This window comes from Salvelinus sp. IW2-2015, linkage group LG25 (assembly GCF_002910315.2).
Source record: "Salvelinus sp. IW2-2015 linkage group LG25, ASM291031v2, whole genome shotgun sequence".
In the NCBI taxonomy this organism is placed as follows: Eukaryota; Metazoa; Chordata; class Actinopteri; order Salmoniformes; family Salmonidae; genus Salvelinus; species Salvelinus sp. IW2-2015.
Genome location: NC_036865.1, coordinates 9,376,813 through 9,389,945, shown reverse-complemented (window position 1 = coordinate 9,389,945; position 13,133 = coordinate 9,376,813). Strand labels below are relative to the sequence as shown.

General features: G+C 42.2%; 1 protein-coding gene across 3 annotated transcripts in view; it reads left to right on the top strand.

Moving 5' to 3' along the window:
* The window catches only part of tjap1 (tight junction associated protein 1 (peripheral)), a 73,702-nt gene that overhangs the window by 33,274 nt on the left and 27,295 nt on the right, over window positions 1-13,133 (top strand). The window contains exons 2-4 of one of the 3 annotated variants that reach the window (XM_070434886.1): window positions 2,121-2,253; window positions 5,870-5,928; window positions 11,417-11,553. The gene's annotated coding sequence lies outside the window, so the exon portion shown is untranslated. The remainder of the gene's footprint in view (window positions 1-2,120; window positions 2,254-5,869; window positions 5,929-11,416; window positions 11,554-13,133) is intronic. The other 2 variants (XM_023970539.1, XM_070434887.1) reach the window with 2 other exon arrangements.

Here is a 13,133-nt window from a genome sequence, read left to right as displayed (position 1 = left end):
AGACAGCTGCTGACATTTGAACTGACATTCCACCTGATGTTTTTAATTATATCCTAGCTTCGGGTGTTTTTGATTTATTAGGATCCCCATTAGCCGACACCAATGGCGCCAGTTAATATTACCGGGGTTGGACAGGAAAAGAAAAGGCATTACAAAGGACGCGTGCGTCTATCAGTTACACATACATGTCAGTACATTCACACAACAAGTAGGTCACATGGGGGAGAGGCGTTGTGCCTTGAGGTTGCTTTATTTGTCTTTTGAAACCAGGTTTGCTGTTCACTTGTGCTATATAAGATGGAAGAGTTTCTTGCACTCATGGCTCTGTATAATACTGTACGTTTTCTTGAATTTGTTCTGGACCTGGGGACTGTGAAAAGACCCCTGGTGGCATGTCTGGTGGGATAAGCGTGTGTGTCAGTTGACTATGCAAACAATTTGGAATTTCCAACACATTGTTTCTTATAAAAACAAGAATGACAGTCAGTCTTTCCTCAACTCTTAGCCAAGAGAGACTGGCATGCATAGTATTAATATTAGCCCTCTGGTTATAATGAAGAGCAAGATGTGTGCTCTGTTCTGGGCCAGCTGCAGCTTAACTACAGTACCAGTCAAAAGTTTGGACACACCTATTCATTCAAGGGTTTTTCTTTATTTTTTACTAATTTCTACATTGTTGAAGGCATAAAACTATGGAAAAAACACATGGAATCATGTAGTAACCAAAAAAGTGTTGAACAAATCAAAATATATTTGAGATTCTTCAAAGTAGCCGGCCTTTGACAGCTTTGCACACACCATATGACTGGACAATAATCAAGATGTTTTAGGCTGACGATGAACAGTGTTTCGTGTTGTCTGTAAATAATTCTGAAAGACTGAGTTGGAGAATGAGGGGAAAATCTTCTTGAGTGGATGGTCAGGGGGTCGGAAAATAATTACAAATAATTTGTAGACTGCAGATTGACCGCAAGAAGACTCAACGGATATAATATTTGACCCCCCCAAAAAATGTTCAAACCTTGCTTACAGTTTGTATAAGATCACGTCTCTTATGTTTGGGAATACTTGGGAACAGATGTATTAAATTAAAATCACTCTGAGCTGATTTCCTGGTGTTTCTACTATCTTTTGTGTCCAATGAAAATAGAGAAATACATTTAAAAACGCAGACCACCAGATAGAGAACCCTGCTGTAGTCTATGGCCCACTGCAGTGCTGAACATTTTATTTTCTAAGACTTACATTTTTTTTGTTCATGACTTGAGCATGAAGCAAAATATGTCATTGAGGTAACCTGTGGGCTACAGTATTTAATCTACGCAGCAACCAAGGGGTACTCTGAACCTTGTCCAATCCGCAGTAGCACACATTTTAACCCTGGAAATACTTTCATAGCTTCGTCTCATTGACTTTCTGATTGGCAGAGACAAGTCAGTAAGTTAGCCCTGATTTGCCAGAGTCGAGCTGTAAACTGACTGGCTCTCGTCCCCAGGCAACAAATGTGTCGGGTCTTCGGCTACTCTCTCTTTCATTTATTTTATTCAAATGAAGGATTCAAAATCCCAGTACATCCTAAGGTAAGCCTTAATAAATTGGAGGTGAGAGATTGTCACGTTTACTGTATCTATTTGGCTGGGCCTGGGGTTTTAGTCACGCTCTTGACAGGGCGGTTTGGCTCCTGTGACCTTACTTTGAACAAATGACTTCACGCACTCAACTCCAGGGCTCATCCAAGGAAACAAAGTAATTAAGTTGTCACTTAATCATGCTCACATTAGAAACACTGGATCTCTGTTTGAAAAGGACTACGGTCTCTCTTCCAGACCGATGGTTCAATCGAAGTAGAAATGTATTATCAAGGCCTTATTTTCTCTCAATAGCATCACCGTGCTTAGAAGAGGGAGCTAATGTGTGGCAGCAGTCATTCAGGCAGTCAGACGGTGTGGGAGTGAATGTCAAGGACAGAGAATGAAAGACTCCAGTATGAGGCTTGCCTCGCACACTGTCCCCTGAGCCCCAGCTCTGTCTGGCTTGTTACATATCCGACGAGTCGGGAGATTGACACCTCGGAGGTACTGACACGACCGTGTTTTTCCATCCACCTTCTTTTGTTTCAGGTTATCAGTAGCCCAGAGGTTCACATGCCAAGAAAGCGAGGAGGAGGACGAGGAGGAGGAGGGGCAGGAAGAGGAGCCAAAGGGGACACACCCAGGGCGATCAGTCTGGAACACGTAGCATACGCTCTTAAAGGTGAGTGGCTATTCATACACCGTTCTCTATCATCCTGCCTTACCGCCTTCTCTCTCGCTTCCCCCTCACAGACATGCAACACACACACACAAAGTATGCTTTTCATCCATTACTCTCTGTCCTTAGTTTCCCTTGTTCTTGTGTATGGAAAATGCACACAATCACTCCTGTTATAGTGTGAAAATACACATTCATGTCCCTTCTCTACATTGTGGCCTTACTGTTTTTTGTGAATTGCTTGTCAGTTAAGTTTTGCATGGCACACTGGACCTCCTGCTGTTTGGGATATTCTCCAATGTTTTTCCTCAGTGAAGAATGCTTTTCACTCGTAAGCTTGAAATAGAGCCTGCTTGAACATGTTTATTTATTCATTGACACAAGAAGGTAATGTTTCTGTTGACTAAATGTAAATGAGGCAGAAGAGCCACAATATTTGTAGTAAATGTCTAGTGTTTTGTTGTTGTTAGTACAGTAGCTCCAGACGCATAATACATGCGTCCATAATCGGGGCGAAGGAGAGCCAGCCACCTAGGTTCCACCAAATCAAAAGCCCTAAGTGTAACATAATGACTCGGGTTATTATTCTCTCTCCCATACTCAATGTCCCTGGAAAATAATGACTATTTTCCACGGGTTCAGTTATATGGACCGTAGCTTTCTCTACCGCCGTTGAAATGATTCAAGCTTAGCCCAAACAAGACTGAACATGGCCCGGGAGAGCACACCACCGCCCGGTCCAGGTGCTTGTTAATAACAGAGCACTGTCCTTCCATCACCTCAGTGGAAACATTAGTTCATTTGGGTTTTTTGCAAACAACTCTCGCTAGGTTCACTTTATATGCAGATGCTTTTTCATTGGACCAATTCAGGTGACCTTGAGTACACCAGCTGTGTGCCTCCATCTCCCCCTAACACCACCCATTTACAGCCCGCCACCAACAGCTGCTCTAATTGGTSGCTATATTGGGTTGAGGCAAAAATGGCGGTACAATCAATCAATCAATTTTTGCGAATTCATTTGTTACAGAAAGTTAAAGAAAGCCCAGGTAACAGGATGCTGGACATAGAGTAGAGAGGCATCTAAATAGCCACATTAGCACAGAATGACAGCAGGGGGAGCACAGATTAGGAGCAACATGAACATCCCAGCAGTTTATTAATCGAGTGCTACCAGGGCAGTGGCAAGAGAAACACATCACAATAAGGGGTACTCTTACACCAACCCACTGTTCAGGAGTGACCGTAAGGATGCCTCTTAAAATAGAAATTCTATGATTGCTTCATGACGACCATAAAGCTCTATGGTCAAGCTCTTCCCATAGCTGTGCCCTTATGCTGTAAGCCCCAGGCTAAAAAGGTACATTTTCTAATTTAGATCTTTTTTTTATTTTATGATTTGATTCCCTTACTGTTGACTGGCTTGTTCTATAGTAAATGAGCCCTATAAGAGTGTTCTATCTAAAACACTGGGTGACCTCCGTGAGGAAAACACTATGTTCCATTATTTTCTGGCTTAAATTACATGATTACATTATTTTTATGGCTTAAATTATATGATTTTAAATTAAGTTAAATGTCAAACAGTGCTGAGACTGTTTGAAGTGTATGCATGTGCATACACGTTTGTGGACTTGTGTGTGCAGGTTTTTTTCTGCATGGGAAAGTCTTGGGCGGACCACGTAACTGTTTTTTGGACCGTTTTTCTGGACTGGGAAAGAAATTCTGTGTAAGATAATGTATGTAGAAAAAATATCTATTTTTATATCTTTTGAGAATGAACAATCACTCAAATAAAAGCTAGACAGTCATTATGCATTCAGGAGTATTTTTGTCATGACAGGAGGCCCCCATTGATTTTGTTATACTATTTGAATCACTCCGATAGGATAAGCCATGGCAAGATGTGTAGAATTTCAGGAAATTAGCTTTCCAATTAGCAACAGTCATCAAAGTATGTTTTTAATGCAACAGTTATAGCACACAGACCATTTTACAAATGAGATTTTGGTGGGAATTCAATTTATTGTGAAATGTAACAATATGTTCTTGTATCAGGTTTTGTCAAAAGAAATGGTCAAAATAAAGAAAATTGTGCCTCATTTGTATAAATACATTGTATTTGCATATATTAAACACATTAACATAAATGGGTGGAACAGGGCTGCAAGACCTAAACACTACCCTATCTGTACTCAATCACTCAATCACTGTCTAGGTTGCCTCATTAATTACTGTTGTTGACTTGCATAATTCAACATGTTTGTCAATCGCAAGATACCCTTGGATTAAAAATCAACACACTTGGCTCTAGAATTCACCCATCTAAACACGCTTGACATTGTTGGCGAGATCAGACACATCACTATAATCCGAGTATTCATTTTCAGAAGTTGCTTTTATTTCCGCACGTCTAATTTGTCAAAATGGCAACTTTTATTAAATTACAACTTTTTTCTATTCCAGAAAAAATGAACACCCGTAAAAAAAAAAATGTTATCTATCTTGTGTGTTAAAACTGATTCATGTTATCTGTGTAGAATTGCAGGATATGAGCTTTAAAACAGCTATATTTTGTCTCTGCGGCCAACAGGAGTGCCTTAAAAAAAGAATAGTTGGCTAGCACACCATTGGCCACGCACATGGCCATGCCCCTGCCACACCCCTAACACACCCCTGCCACACCCACCAACTAAGCCACATTTTGATCCAGAAAAAAACCCTGGTGTTTCTGTAATCCAGGGCACCACCAGCTGATTGTCACACATTGCTGGTGACTACAGCACAGGCGTTCACATTTGTTATTCTCTGCCACATCTTCCTGCAAAGGTTGCTTATCCACGGCCCTGAGCAGCACAAAAAAAGACCGCTTTTACACTGAATAATATTGTGTGTGATCAGCTCAAGGCAGATTAACACACCGAGAGAGAGAGTGGTAAATTTATAGCTGGAAACCAGAAAGCTGTATTAGCCAATTTTTAAGGATAATTTATTTTGAAAATATACATATCCTTCAAGAGTTCTTTGATACAGGAATATCAAACACCCATTGTGTTACATTACAGTATTCTGCTTAAACATATGCCTGCTTTGTTTCGTAAAAATAGTTTTTTTAAATGGTAGCCTAATTTATAACTGCCACCAAATCCAGGTAATTGAAGATTGTGAAAGTGGGGTGCTGAATGTTGTATGAAGTGTTCTTGCTGTGCAATCAGCCTCACGTGAATTTCCACTCAAACATGAAACTCTCAATATTTGATTTAACATTTTAGGTAGAGTGCCTCGGAACAGTTTTGGGTGTGTAKATTTTTTCCCCTTTTTTTTTTCAGTGACCTAATTTTGAAACCTGGTATCATTGTGAGCTATGTCACTCAAATCCCAGTGGACATCATTAGGTAACTGGGTATGATAAAGTAGCGGTTCCACACATGTTTTTAGGGTTGTCTCAGGTTAGCGAGGTCCCCTTGGTGTATCACGATTCTGGAGGAGGGAACCCAGCATAGCAGCACGTGCACTGAATCCTTTCTATCACGGAGGGTAAAATGAAGTCACTAGCTAATAGCTATTTTACTGGAAACCTTTTGATCTAAATTCAGCCTGCTCCTTTGTATCTCTTCAGAATGCCTGTGACTTAAGAACCTGTGGATGAGGACATCGCTGGAATACCTCAGAATTTGGGTATGGTGGTTTTTATAGAAATATGTTCTATTTATAATAATGATATACCTAGGGTTGTTTCTGTACAGTATATTGCTATGTTTAGGTGTGTGGGTTTAACATGGGGAAATGTTGCTGGTATAATAAGTCACCAGACGGGCGGAAGGTAGCCTAGTGGTTAGAGTGCTGGACTAGTAACCGAAAGGTTGCAAGATCGAATCCCCGAGCTGACGAGGTAAAAAAAAATCTGTCGTTCTGCCCCTGAACAAGGCAGTTAACCCACTGTTCCTAGGCCGTCATTGTAAATAAGAATTTGTTCTTAACTGACTTGCCTAGTTAAATAAAGGTAAACGTGTGTGTATATATATATATTTTTTTTTAAATACCTGGTAATAGCGGCCTACCACAAATTCCTTGTTTTGCTAAGTTTGCCATATTGTACATTGCTCTCCACTATTCTTTTTTTCTATGGTCATTAGCAGAGTATACATGATCCAAATTTTAGAATGTGCAAATGTTATTGCCACATTGAACCAAATTGCGTGCTGTAGTTTAAAAACTTGGTGGATAGTGCTAAAACAATGGTTTCCTCAAGATTCTGCCTTTATGCACATTCGCCATTGGGGAACCACAGAGCTCCACTAAGATCCCCTGTGAAGTACGTACAGAAGGCTCTAGAAGATACTGTGTTCTTCATGCTACTGATTGCAGAAAGCGTAGGATATGTTTGCTCCTGTGTGACTATTTTGAGGTGGAAGAGCTGTACGGTTTCCCATAATGATGATGCCGTTTTTGTTTTTTTACAGTAGGTTTAGGAACTGGGATCGTGTGGTGTGATAATTGTATCAAATGTAATGCTATTGGATTGTGCCATTTCATTAAGAGATATTTCAGGCCTTCTTGCAGCATATCATTGTTCATGTCAGTGTCAGCTCAGAATAGCTTGTTAGATTTCATGTCATGTACACAAAAGTAAAGKTAAATCACTGACTAGGCTTTGCTATTCTAAAGTATGTTATTGTCAWTTTTGCTCTATGTTCTAAGTACTGCTGTACCCACTAGCAATCTATACTGAGCAAAAATATAAACGCAACATGTAAAGTGTTGGTCCCATGTTTCATGAGCTGAAATCAAAGATCCCAGAAATATTCCATATGCACAAAAAGCTTATTTCTATAAAATGTTGTGCACAAATTTGTTTACATCCCTGTTAGTGAGTATTTTTCCTTTGCCAAGATAATCCATCCACCTGACAGGCGTGGCATATCAAGAAGCTGATTAAACAGCATCATTACACAGGTGCACCTTGTGTTGGGGACAATAAAAGGCCACTCTAAAATGTGTATTTTTGTCACACAACACAATGCCACAGATGTCTCAAGTTTTGAGGGAGTGTGCAATTGGCATTCTGACTGCAGGAATGTCCAACAGAGCTGTTMCCAGATAATTTAATGTTAATTTCTTTACCATAAGTCGCCTCCAACGTTGTTTTAGAGAATTTGGCAGTACATCCAACCGGCCTCACAACCGCAGGCCACCTGTAATCACGCTAGCCCAGGACCTCCATATCCGGCTTCTATGCCTGCTGGATCGTATGAGACCAGCTACCTGGACAGCTGATGAAACTGTGGGTTTGCACAACTGAAGAATTTCTGCACAAACTGTAAGAAACCATCTCAGGGAAGCTTATCTGCGTGCTCGTCGTCCTCACCAGGGTCTTAATCTGACTGCAGTTTGGCGTCTTTTCTGGGGGAAAACTAATTCTGGCTTTGTGGGGGAAAACGAATTGGCTGTGCCATTGTGAAATACATAGATTAGGGCCTAATACTGATTTCCTTCTATGAACAAGTCAGTTAAATCTTTGGAATTGTTGCATGTTACATTTTATATTTTTGTTCCTTTTAGTATTGAGATGTCTTCCTCCTTTACCTCAGATTGCCTAATCAGAATCCCTTCATTTGATGTGCTGTAATTTCATACACTCATGGTTCCTCTGCCTGCCTATCTCTGTACTGTAATTGCGTCTGATCATTCATTCCAAGGCTGATTTAACTCACACCCTCATTTACCAAGACCCCCCCCCGTGGCTCATTCAAATACACTGTCTTTAGGTAAATGGCATTCCAACACTTTCATGTCCCAAGCAAGGGCTTTCATTACAGATTCACTATAAGTAATTCCATCTTTCTAATCAGTTGAAGTCAGGGTTTTTTCTGAATCAAAAAGGGGCTTAGGTGGTGGGCGTGGCAAGGGGTGCGGTCAGCTGCATTTTAGAGAAATTTCCTACAATTCCCCCAAAATCTCAGATTTTTGCAGTTATGCTAATTTCCTGTAATTCTATTTAGGTGATTGTTAGTTCTCAAAGATTATATTACATTTTAGAAATTTAGCAGATGCTCTTATCCAGAGCGACTTACAGGCGCAACTAGGGTTATGTGCTTTGGTCAAGGGCACATCACTAGATGTTTCACCTAGACGGCTCGGGTATTCTACCAGCAACCTTTCGGTTACTGGTCCAATGCTCTTAGCCGCTAGGCTACCTGCCGCCCATATCTAGGTCCATTGTCTTCCCTACATACTTTATCTGTTTTTAGTCGTTTACACCGAAAGCGTTATTTATTTTACACTGTCAGGACTTGGGCAACCCGAAAAAAACACTTACTGTAGGTGGTTCACCCAAGCATTTCAATGGCAGAAAAATCCTTGACTGAAGTTTGACTTCCTTTTTATAAGATTTCGTAAACTGGGCCGTAGTCAGTTATAATAATGCTGTTTTTCAGGCGAAGCTTTAAGACACTTCTGACGTGAAGAAAAGGACACGGCAGGGATAACCATTAGGGAAGTTCATTAAATGGGACTTGTTGCCTGCGCGTTTAAAAATGCCACAAACTAATGCTTCTAACTGCCGGAACATTTGAAAAGACCCCCCTGTGTGTGAGTGCGGCTGAGAACTGAGAGTAGAAACCAATTCTTTCATGACTGATAGAACACAACTTGCCACCCCCTCGTGCTGCCACTTAAATCCCAGGCAAACATCAAGTCCCGAAAAATCACTATGCTATTTTCCACTGCGCTGTTATTGAGAAAAGCTGCCACACAGCTGTAAAGTGTATTTCCGTAAAGAGCCGCAGTGCTGTAAAGTGACAGAAATCCAGCCTTAATTTGCTTTCTTAACAGAGGTCGATTTCACAAATCCACACGCAGGCAGAGATAGAGACGTGGGGACAGAGATTCCTATTGGTAAAACATAGGCAGGGCATTAATACAGGCGGTACATCCATGTGGTGTTTCATTGATCTGGTTATTTTAGTGACCAGGGACAAATTGGCTGACATTTTCTATATCTGCCAACTTTTATTTGACCCCAGCATCTTATGCAACAGCTCAGAAAAACTGAAATATTAGTCAGGCCAATAGGTGCCCATTATGCAGTTGATTTAAGCAGGTTCGGTGGCAAAGAGTATAGGCAACTTTCCTTTCCAGTGCAGGGGTTACCATGCCTTGCGTGACATGGGGACTTGTAGTGTAGGCCATCACTCTAGGCTTCATCACTCAAATGTGAAGAAGAAACACACAAAACATTTATGATTTCCAGACTCAGAACATTCTTTTCTCTTCCCTTGTTATAACTGAATGAATGTTTAACGGAGGTCTGAGTCACTGACTACACCATGCATGAGAAATTCAGTGTGGCAAGGAAATAGAGTTCTGGAGGATGAGTCAAACCGTTACGTAGTACAACGATTTAACATCTCGTGTTAAGTCCAAATTCCTCCCTTTCCACCGTACTGTTAAAGTCCTTCGCAATCTAGATAGAGGATAGATGAACCACAGAAATAGAATGACTAGAACAGGCTTGAAACTTCTGATGGGGATGCACGTTCTAGTCATTCTTTCTATGAGAACCACTGAAAAGTAAATGGTAAAAGCATCAGTTAGGTGGGTGTTGCAGTTTCCATGGACAAAGGTCATATTTTAATGTCTAGTTGAACTTGATACATGCTATAGAATTTAGAGAATGTTTTCTACAGTATATGCCAAATTTTGTTTTACAAAGTTGGCTATAGGAAAAMACAAAAGGGTGAATGAGGCGGGACTCCTAGTGGCTGGGGACTTTAATACAGGAAAACTTCAATTTGTTTGAACTAATTTCTACCAGCATGTCACATTTTAATTTTATTTATTTCACCTTTATTTAACCAGGTAGGCTAGTTGAGAACAAGTTCTCATTTGCAACTGCGACCTGGCCAAGATAAAGCAAAGCAGTTCGACACATACAACATGTGTAACCAGAGGGGGGGAAAAACTCTAGACCACCTTTAATCCACACACAGAGACTCAAATAAAGCTCTTCCTCACCCTCCGTGCATCGGCAGGATAGAACAGCTACGTCCGGTAAGACGAGGAGTGGGGTATGTGTCTATTTGTCAATAACAGCTGGTGCGCAATGTCTAATATTAAGGAAGTCTTGAGGTATTGCTCGCCCATGGTAGAGTACCTCATGATAAGCTGTAGACCACACTATCTACCAAGCAAGTTTTCATCTATATTTTTCGTAGTCATCTATTTACCACCACAAACCGATCCTGGCACTAAGACCGCACTCAACGATCTGTATATGGCCATAAGCAAACAAGAAAATATCATCCAGAAGCGGCGCTTATAGTGGCCAGGGACTTTAATGCAGGCAAACTTAAATCTGTTTTACCTCATAGAGTTTTTACCTCCTTTTACCTTCTACCAGCATGTCACGTGCAACCAGAGGGGGAAAAAAACTCTACCACCTTTACTCCACACACAGAGATGCGTACAAAGCTCTCCCTCGCCCTCCATTATCTGACCATAATTCTATTCACCTGATTCCTGCTTACAAGCAAAAACTAAACCAGTAACTRGCTTAATACGTAAGTGGTCAGATGATGCAGATGCTACGCTATAGGAATGTTTTGCTAGCACAGACTGGAATATGTTCCGGGATTCATCCAATGGCATTGAGGAGTGTACCACCTCAGTCAACATCCACACCGAGCTAAAGGCTAGAGCTGCCGCTTTCAAGGAGCAGGACACTAATCTGGGTGCTTATAAAAACAACTGCTATGCCCTCAGATGAACCATCAAACAGGCAAAGCGAAAATACAGGACTAAGATTGAATCCTATTACACTGGCTCTGATGCTCGTCGGATGTGGCAGGGCTTGCAAACTATTACGGACTACAAAGGGAAACCCAGCAGGGAGCTGGCCAGTGACGCGAGCCTACCAGATGGGCAAAATTGTTATTTTATTTTTTATTGAACCTTTATTTAACTAGGCAAGTCAGTTAAGGACAAATTCTTATTTTCAATGACGGCCTAGGAACAGTGGGTTAACTGCCTTGTTCAGGGGCAGAACGACAGATTTTTCCCTTGTCAGCGCGGGGATTCGATCTTGCTAACCTTTCGGATACTAGTCCAACGCTCTAACCACTAGGCTACCTGCTGCCAATAAAATYCATTTTATTGTTGTTTCGAGGCCAGCAATACTGAAGCATCCATGAGAGCACCACCTGTTCCAGACGAGCAAGACCTTTTAAACAGGTCAACATTCACAAGGCCGCAGAGCCAGACGGGTTACCAGGACGTGTACTCCGAGCATGTGCTGACTAACTTGTAAGTGTCTTCACTGACATTTTCAACCTGTCCCTGACCCAAGTCTGTAATACCTATATGTTTCAAGCAGACCACCATAGTCCCTGTGCCCAAGAACAGCAAGGTAACCTGCCTAAATGACCATTGACCCACAGCACTCACGTCTGTAGTCATGAAGTGCTTTGAAAGGCTGGTCATGGCTCACATCAACACCATCATCCCCAGAAACCCTAGAGCCACTCCAATTCGCATAACGCCCCAACAGATCCACAGATGACGCAATCTCTATTGCACTCCACACTGCCTTTTCCCACCTGAACAAAAGGAATACCTACTTGAGAATGCTCTTCATTGACTACAGCTCCGCGTTCAACACCGTAGTTCCCTCAGCTCATCAACAAGCTAAGAACCCTGGGACTAAACACCTCCTTCTGCAACTGGATCCTGGACTGACCGCCCCCAGGTTGTAAGGGTAGACAACACATCTGCCACGCTGATSCTCAACACGGGGCCCCTCGGGGGTACGTGCTTATTCCCCTCCTGTACTCCCTGTTCACCCATGACTGCGTGGCCAAGCACAACTCCAACACCATTAAGTTTGCAGACGACACAACAGTGGTAGGCCTGATCACCGACATCGATGAGACAGCCAATAGGGAGGAAGTCAGAGACCTGGCCGTGTGGTGCCAAGACATCAACCTCTCCCTCAACGTGATCAAGACAAAGGAGATGATTGTGGACTACAGAAAAAGACGGGCCGCACATGCCCAGAGGGTAGCTACAGAGGGTAGTGTGTACAGCCGAGTATATCACTGGGGCCAAGCTTCCTGTCATCAAGGACCTCTATAGCATGACCTCTATACCTCTGTCAGAGGAAGGCCCTAAAAATTGTCAGACTCCAGACACCCTAGTCATAGACTGTTCTCTGCCACCGCACTGCAAGCGGTGCCAGAGCGTCAAGTCTGGGTCCAAAAGGCTCCTTAACAGCTTCTACCCCCAAGCCATAAGACTGCTGAACGCCTAATCAAATGGCCACCCTGACTATTTGCATTACGCTGATGCAACTCGCTGTTTATTATCTATGCATAGTCACTTTACCCCTACCTACATGTACATATTACCTCGACTAACCTGTAACCCCCCCCCTATTTAGTCCCAAAAAATATACTCTTATTTTTCTTAACATCATTATTGGTTAAGGGCTTGTAAGTAAGGTTTTCGGCGCATGTGACACACATAGTTTGATTTGATTGGCACTCTGCTCTGATGTCGCATACACTAGTTCTGACCATATGGCCCCACCCCACTGCACAAGCTGCTGTCATGTCACAGGGAAGGTCATTGATCTTTCGTTGGAATTCCGCTGTGACGCACTAGCCTTTCCCTCCCTTTATTTTCCCCATTGAACCCATCCCCGGGTGGTTCACGCGCTGTAAAAATAGCAACATGATGAACACCCCTGTGCTGCTGGGGTATTTGTGGGACATGAGAGAGAACAGGGGTGGAGGGGGCATCTGTGACCCAGGAAGCGGTGGACTGATCGATGGCTTATGTTCATTGGTCCCCCCAGGGCATAATCCAGTTGTGCAATTATGCACTGT